Raw genomic sequence first — 8,868 nt, 5'->3', positions numbered from 1 at the left:
GGCACCAAGCTATGTAACTACTTTTTTATATTGCAGATCAAAGTATCAGAAAAGCACCATTCCTCAAAAGTACCTATGTGGGTGCCAAATCGTGCAAAATCCCTCACAGAAAAATATCAAACAAAAAATGGAGAAATTTGAACATGTAATTTGAACTTTGAGAGACTGATTATGACACCAGCAGTGGTGGAATGTAACTAAATACATTTACGCAAGTACTGTACTTAAGTACAAATGTTGAGGTACTTGTACTTTTCTTTTCATGCCACTTTCTACTTCTACTCCGCTACTTTCAGAGAGAAATATTGTCCTTTATACTTCACTACATTCATCTGACAGCTTTAGTTACTAGTTACATTACTTTTTGAACACAAAACACATGTAGTTTATAAAATAAATTAAACTACCCTACAATATAACGGCCTACAAGTCCAGCTGAAATGATTAGCAGATTAAACACAGAACTCTTTGGATCGTTTCCAGTTTCTAAAACGTGTGTATTTTTCGGTATTGAGTACTTTTACTTTTATTACTTTAAATACATTTTCCTGATGATACTTAAATCATTTCACTTAAGTAACATTTTCAATACAGGAATTTTACTTGTAACAGATCATTGTTACAGTGTGGTATTAGTACTTTTACTTAAGTAAAGGATCTGAATACTTCTTCCACCGCTAGACAGCAGCTTGCTAAAAGCTCATCGAGGTGATTATGGAAGCCTAAGGCTCCCTGAGGACAAATTAAACTCTGCGGTGTGATGTGCGGTTGACTGTCTATCTCTTCCTCTGTCCCGCCTGTATCCTCATGTCTGTGTCAATCGGGGAGAGAGGCAGAAAAAGCTAAAGGATTGATTAATTATTAAGGATAGCGACACATGGCTTCTCTCTCCTTTTATTCTCCCTCTGACCTACATAGGGAACCACCTGATCCCCGCTCCAAAACAAACCTACCGACATCAAGCTCGCTGTCTGCTTTCGTGTATGTGCATGGCCGCATTCCAGTGGTGGAGGAAGGATTCAGATCCTTTATTTTACTTTAGTAAAAGTACTTATACCACACTGTAAAAATACTCTGTTGCAAGTAAAAGTCCTGCATTGAAAATGTTACTTTAAGTGCTCATATTATGCTCATTTTCAGGTTCATAATTGTATTTAGAGGTTGTACCAGAATAGGTTTACATGGTTTAATTTTCAAAAAACACCATATATTTGTTGTACTGCTCATCGCTGCAGCTCCTCTTTTCACCCTGTGTGTTGAGCTCTCTGTTTTAGCTACAGAGTGAGACATCTCACTTCTGTTCCATCTTTGTTGGGAGTCGCACATGCGCAGTACCTAGGTAAGGACTACTAGCCAGTCAGAAGCAGAGTATGAGGGAGTGCCATGCTAGCAGCTAGGCGAGCATTATAACGTGTGTTACAAAGTGACGCCCGTTCGTCACGGAAGTAAAGGCTGGACTACAATAGAGCTGTTTGGAGCAGTTTGTGAACAGTGTTTTCTGTTGGAGATGGTAAGTCCCTTTGGGGTGGACTTTGGGCTTTTTCACTTTGTAAACCTATTACATGCACAAAAAACATATATAACACAATAAAGGAAAGGGGAAAAGCCAAAAAGCATAATATGAGCACTTTAAGTGAAATTATGTAAGTATCATCAGGAAAGTATCATCCTAAAGTATTAAAGTACTCAATGCAGAAAAATACTCACATTTTAGAAACTGGAAACGATCCAAACAGTTGTGTCAGTCAACTAAGGCCCTGTTTACACGACAACACTCACGGGTGAAAACGACAAAATATTTTATCAGATGTGCCTTTCGTTTGGACGGCGACAGCGTTTTTGGGGCTTAAAAACGCAAAAAAGTGAAACCACCCTCTGGAGTGGAAATCTTAACAACGCTCCACCGTCGCGTTCCTGTCTAAAGGGTAAAAACGCAAAAGTCTGCTCCGATCTGCTCACGGTGGCTCTCCCTGTCCCTCTGATTCCTTGCTTCCTGGCACACATTCAGGAGGAGAGCCTGTCGGTCATTCTGGTGGCACCGGAGCACACGAGTGTATGCTGGTTCCCAACCCTGGCGGGGCCTCTATGGCAACTGCTGTGGCACAGGGACGCGCAATATCCCACCCCCCGGTAATAAGCCAGTGGCTATGGGCCTGGCCGCTGAGCAGGAATGCTTGGAGAGGTTTGTACTGCCCCCCCCCCCCCCCCTTCCCCCCATGCAATTTGGATATTGTACTAGTCCATATTGAGATTTCGATAAAATTGCGATTAAAGAAAAGACTCAAGCAAAGTATCTCAAATTAGTACTTTAGTACAGTAGGCCTACTTGAGTAAATGTAAATGTACTTAGTTACATTCCATCACTGGTGCGTTCACATGTCATTTCATCTCTTTGAACCGGCGTGCACACGAGGAGAGAACGCGTAAGAGAGAAGAAGAGGAAACAGTACAGAGAGGCAGAGATGAGAGCTTATGGTTTAGCGCCTTGATCTTGGTGCTAATGAAATCAGCCACCCCCATAAGCTGTAGGAGTGTGTGTGTGTGTGTGTGCATGCTAATATACATTCATATGCATCCATGTGAGGTATTAAGCGTATGTCAGGGGGCCCCAAAGTATTCTGCGATAGAATGGAACGTTGGGTCAAAGGGTAAACTCACCACCCTCATTTTTCTATCTTTCAGTGCTCTCCCTTTTTCTTCTCCCGTTTTCTTCTTCCTCCATTACTTCCAGCACAGCTCCATCAAAGGTGCCTTTAAACATCTCCACCCTCACAGCTTCTGTAATTTAACCAGTGGTGGAATGTAACTAAGTACATTTACTCCAGAACTGTACTTCAGTAAAAATGTTGAGTCTTTTCTTTTCATGCCACTTTCTACTTCTACTCTGCTACATATATTGTACTTTTTACTCCACTACATTCATCTGACAGCTTTAGTTACTAGTTACTTTACAAATTAAGACTTCTGCACATAAAACACATGTAGTTTATAAAATAGGATCTTTTATTTTAAATAAATTAAACTAGCCAACAATATAACGGCCTACAAATACATCTGAAATAATTTAACAATTAAACACAGAATTGCTTTGATCGTTTCCAGTTTCTAAAATGTGGGGATTTTTTTATTTACTTTTAATACCTTAAGTACATTTTCCTGATGATATAAGTAACATTTTCAATGCAAGACTTTTACTTCTACTTAGTATTAGTATTTTTTACAATGTGATATTAGTAATTTTACTGAAGTAAAGGATCTGAATACTTCTTTCACCACTGAATTTAACAAACTTAAAAACAAGACATTGTTTGGAGGTATTTACTTACACCAGCAGCAGTTAGCTTAACGTTAAGCTTGGTGACTGCACAAAGTACTCTATAAGTACCGTCCTCAGAGTGAAACACCCTCTAGTCTCGCATTGCCAGATCTAGTTCTGGCTACATCACTCATATATTCTGGGATAGGAGAAAAAAACGTTCTGCGTTGTTTGTATTTCTTTAAACCAATCACAATGGTCTTGGGTGGCGCTAAGCTCCAGATGCAGTGAAAAAAAACATAATTTGATCGTCAGTGCCCTAGAGGTGAAGCCTATACTTTGGCTCTAGAGGAGCTCATAGGACGTGTTAATACCACTGGCGGTTTGCTAGCTATATGTGGCTTTTGCAGAAATGTATTAAACCGATATCACAGAAGCTTGTGTGAATGGGAACGGATCGGTACATGGTCAAGTCAATGTGCATGCCACTGCCAGAGTTAAAAGATCAACGGCGACTGACGATAGCCGTGTCAGAAAATGGATTTGACATCGGGCCCGTTGGCAAACATGCTAGCCCGTCCCTGATAGTAAATATTGTAAACATAATCTTTGTTAATCTTTACAATTATTCACTGAAAGAACCAAGCAGGCCTCGGTATCAGCCACACTTTTAATATTCTGCATCCCTACTATATTTTCTTTATTTTTTATACTTTCTATACTATTTTTGGAGTCCTTTTCAAGGCTCCAACCATGGGCTCCTCTAAGAGCTACTATGTAAATTTTCTAAAGAAATAATCGAGAAAGAGAAAGACACAAAGATTTTGCAAATATTAAGGGAAGGATCCAGTAATGCAAATTATTCAGTGTCTGCATTATAAAAAGCAAACAATATAAGATCATAATATTTTACTTACAAAGGATCCTTTAGTGTTTCCTGGAGGTCCTCTTTACTGTGAGGTGACAGTGCTTACCACTGCAGCGCCATGCTGCACAACAATGCATCATAATGTCTAATACCTCTTTCACACCGCTGACCAGGGTTGGGCTAGGCTTGTCTGATCAAGGTTTAAAAGTGCACTATGAGTTCCTGCATGGTTTCAGCGTGATTTCATTTATGTCTCAAATCGTAGGTATCTCTCCTTGATCAGCTAGCTGCCTGCCCCCTGAATACACTGTGAAAAAGCCTGGTCTCGGGAGACAACACAGGGGTCGTAAACGACAACGTCCAACAAACACTAGGGGCACAGGCTGTGCACCAAAATACAACAAACCACTCCAGCCAATCACCGACAAGATGGTTGGGGGAGGGGGTGGGGGTTAGTGACAGTTAGTCAGGTAGTCATGACAGTTACGGAAACCAACCCGTTCTCATTCCGAACTTGTAAAATAAGGACGTTTGGACAGTGGCTGTCAGCGTCTGATGTGACGAAAAAGGCGTCTTTCAGCGTATTTGTGTAACGCACTGGGGAGAGCAGCAGTTAGATAGGATTTAGCGAGTAGTATGTAAGGGCGAATTTCCGCATATGGAGGTTGGTTGGGGTGGTGGATGGGTCAAACAAACACAGGACTTTCACCCAGGAGAGCGGGGTTCGCATCCCGCTTGTCACGCTTGCTATAGTCGCTTTTTATTTTCCTCCCGCGTGTCACAGAACCGTACACCCACCCACGACCCTTTCCTAAACATAACCATCCCGTTGTTCCCGCGTGTCACAGAACCATATGCCCACCCACGACCCTTTCCTAAACATAACCATCCCGTTCTAACCGCGTGACACAGAACCGTACGCCCACCCACGACCCTTTCCTAAACATAACCATCCCGTTCTTCCCGCGTGTCACAGAACCGTACGCCCACCCACGACCTTTTCCTTAACATAACTGCGTCAAAAGGGACGGCAATAGTCCCGACCAAGAGTGTTTACTTATAGCGCTAAAGGAGACTTTTAGCGTCAATAAGAACGACAAAGGCACCTGACCAAGCGTCCGTATTTTACGAGATGAGTGTGAGAACCTGTTGCGGAAACATGTGGGGAGGGGCAAGCTTGCTCAGTTTTGTTTGGAATTTACTTGGAACGTCAACAGAAGTGACCATGCAGGAACTCATAGTGCACCTTTAACCCTTCTTTTGGGAATTTAAACCAAGCCAGTCAACATGGATATATCCCTGGTCATGACAATTCAGAAATCACCTAGGTCACAACCCGGGAGCAATGCATAACAGTTACATTAAGTGCTAGAAATGGGCGGGGCTTTACAGGTCATATTCAGTGAACAGCTAACATCACATACTCCAGTCCAGCTGTAAACCAGCAGAACTAATGTTTTGTAGCTACTGAATTGAATCATTGTACAGTAGGGAGTGATAAATAAAGTTTACTTTATGATTGTTTCACAGTGATTACGTTCTAAAGCACAAATAAATAACCACCAAACACTTCCCAGATGATTTTGTGCGGACAGATTTCTCCTCCTCTGCATATTTATTCCAGCAGCTGGACAAAGAGGTTATGGGCTTTGCTGTTGGCTTCACGACTCATTTGTTAAAAAGACAAAAAAAAAACAGAGAGATCTGCGCTACCCAGTCTGCAGATTGGTGTCTGGTGGTGCCGAGAGAATTAAACTCAACTTTCCATACTGAGCGTTCTAACGCACTGTAAGCGGACTGTTCGGATATGAATTGAACCGCTCCGCTCTGCTGTTGTTGAAGCTGCCTGTAATAATCCTAGTTTTATACAGTTTATGGTGAAAACCCAGCGTAAAGCACAGTGAAAGAAAATGTATGTTGTTGTATCTTTAAAGTTTGTGGCGACCATAGGCGGCGACCGGTGACGAGTGCCGCCACATAATTTCACATAATTTGCTGGTAGCGACCCAGGTTGTGAGCAATTCACATTGAAATCGACCCTAGTCATACCCTGAGGCCGAGTAGATTGAGGAGGGATACCCCACTGAAACACCTAGTCAACCTGGGTATAACCCTGGTTGAGCCATTGATGTAAAAGGGCTATACATGTGTATGTGTGTTTAGCCTGTGAAGGTCTGGTAATAGCGATAGTTTCCAGCCCATATGACCCATGAGACAAGCAGACAGTGAGAAGTAAGATTATATTTTATTATGTTCCTTTTTTCAGTATTTCAGATATACAACTCTTGGCAAATTAAGTTAAAAGTTAAAATGGTAATCAGACCCAAACAGAATCTGCTGATTTTTTTTTTTTCTGCTAGGGGTGAAGACGTGCGTGATGAGTTTAATTAAATTTTTTTTAATTAGTTTCAAATCTGCAGGAAAATCTGCAGAAAATTCTGCAGAATTCTGCATCCGCAGATATCGTGTGCAGCTAATGATAATGTAACAACCTTGGGTTTTCTGTTGTGTGTCGATCATCATTTTGTAGAGATACACATGACACTTTTTAGATTGAAGATACATATTTTTTCTTTTTTTACAGAGAAACACTAGTAGATCCTTGGAGAACAGAAACCCCTGCCTTTAGGTAAGAATTACCCTTTCCAACGATGCCCATCCCCACCCAGAAGAGTGTAAAAACACTACAGTTAATCTATGCATGTATATCCTACACCCGCTGCAGATCAGGAGTGGAGGAAATGACACAATGAACAATTAAAATGATCTAAGTCTTCCCTTCCCTGCCTTATTGCTCTTTCTTCCCTTTTGTCTTTCTGTATTTCTTTTTCTCCGCCACCTCTGCCCTCGTCTTTCTTCCTTCCTCCATGGCCATCCCTCCCCACCTCTCCTTAATGAGTCTTTGTGAGGGACAGCAGCCTTTTAGCAGGGAGAGGAGTTAATAGCTTTGCTGATGGCTGCTGCTAATGTCTTTGGGCTAATGGCCTTGGCCACAGCTGATGATAACCATGAACTAATAGCGTGAATGACAGATAGCCTACTGCTTTCAGACTCACGTTCAGTATCAAGAATAGATAGATAGTCTCAGGGGAACAACTAGGAAGTCCATTCCCCCTGAATATAGCAATAATACCCAGAGGAGCCATCTTTATTGTGATTAGACATAAAGATGAAGGTGATGTAAGTGGGTAAAATGTACAGCCAAGAGCCAGATAAAAATAATTAAAATCACTTACTTAACACTGTGGCTACCACAAGAGTTTGCCACCAAACAGCCACAGCATATAGGAAGTTTTCACGGTACTTTTGCATGTCTTTAAATCACTAACTACAAATTAACATTCCCTTAATTCAAAACACAACCACAACTATTAATGTATTGTTTTTTATTAGTAATGAGTAATGTTGTCTCTTTGTCACGTTACATCCTACAGTCTGCTGCGTGTGTGTGTGTGTGTGTGTGTGTGTGTGTGTGTGTGTGCGTGCGTGCATGCGTGTGTGTGTGTGTGTGTGTAAAAGGAGGCTGAACCACTGTAAACCAAATCTACCTTCAGGTATTAATAAAGTTACCTTGACCTTCCCTTAGCAATACTACTGGCCATTTTCCAAAACACAACATATATTTTCAGGTAGATTTCCTACCTTCTGGGCAGCCATTGGTTTCAGTTACTTTCAGTGTGAGATGAAAAATTTGCCTACAGAGGATTTAAACTACTTTATAGTTATCAATGATTAGCAATGTTTTGGCGAGGATTTTGAAAGCTTCTCTCTTGGTGATGAACTCAACAAAGCTTATCACTTAAGCTAGACAGACAATATTATCTAAGTTAGCAACTTTGTGCTCTTTTAAAATGAATCAACACCACAGCCCAGTAGGCCTATCCGAGGAATTACACAGTGCACAATTTACATCCAATGCCAGTGTTAGTGTCAATTAAGTATGCAGGTACTAGTTAAGTACTGCATGATGCAGTATACTTGAAATTATCTATTTTCTTTCTTTCTTTATTTCAGGTGATTGGATGAACCAATTGTCTATCACGTCGCAGCCATCATACACACGGTTCGGTTCGATTAGCTGATGTTCGGACACAAACGCTGTATTTGAAGCCTGACAAGATTGGATTTTCGTGTGACATGCAATCCTGCAATTCTCTCATGATATCGTGATATCTTGAGAATCCAGCTACTGTGCAAAGTAAGGATGCAGCCCCCCCAACACCGACGTCGGAACTAGGGGGAACTTCGTGGTTGATGAGCGTGTGGCACATCTGACTGGAGTTTGCCGCAAATTACCGACCAACAGTTAAAGGTTCTGTACTCGACATTCAGAACATGAAGATAGCAGTAAACAAATATTCTCTATGAAAAGATATAGTGGAGTAATGGCGTCCTGATCAGAGAATGAAGTCACAATCCCTGTGTGTAGTCATCCAATCTTCTTTGTTCTTTGCATTGATAGCTGCTCCGGCCACGAGTGCATATTATTTCTAATATACACTATTTCTATTATTTGTAGTAGATCCCCTTTTGTTTTTTACTATTACTATAATATTTCCCTAACATTAACCATCCCATAGTTGTCATGTGTAAATGATGTACAAATAAATAAATTTAAAAACATTTTGTTTGAATTGTCCAATCCACATTCTGTTGATAGGGTTGGAAAACAATGCGTAGGAGTGAAAATCATTCCAAATGACCTAAATGTGTTCCCTTCTTGGGGCCCTACACTCCCTCCCCA

Source organism: Sander lucioperca, chromosome 2, assembly GCF_008315115.2.
Source record: "Sander lucioperca isolate FBNREF2018 chromosome 2, SLUC_FBN_1.2, whole genome shotgun sequence".
Taxonomy (NCBI): domain Eukaryota; kingdom Metazoa; phylum Chordata; class Actinopteri; order Perciformes; family Percidae; genus Sander; species Sander lucioperca.
Note: the sequence above shows the minus strand (reverse complement) of the source record.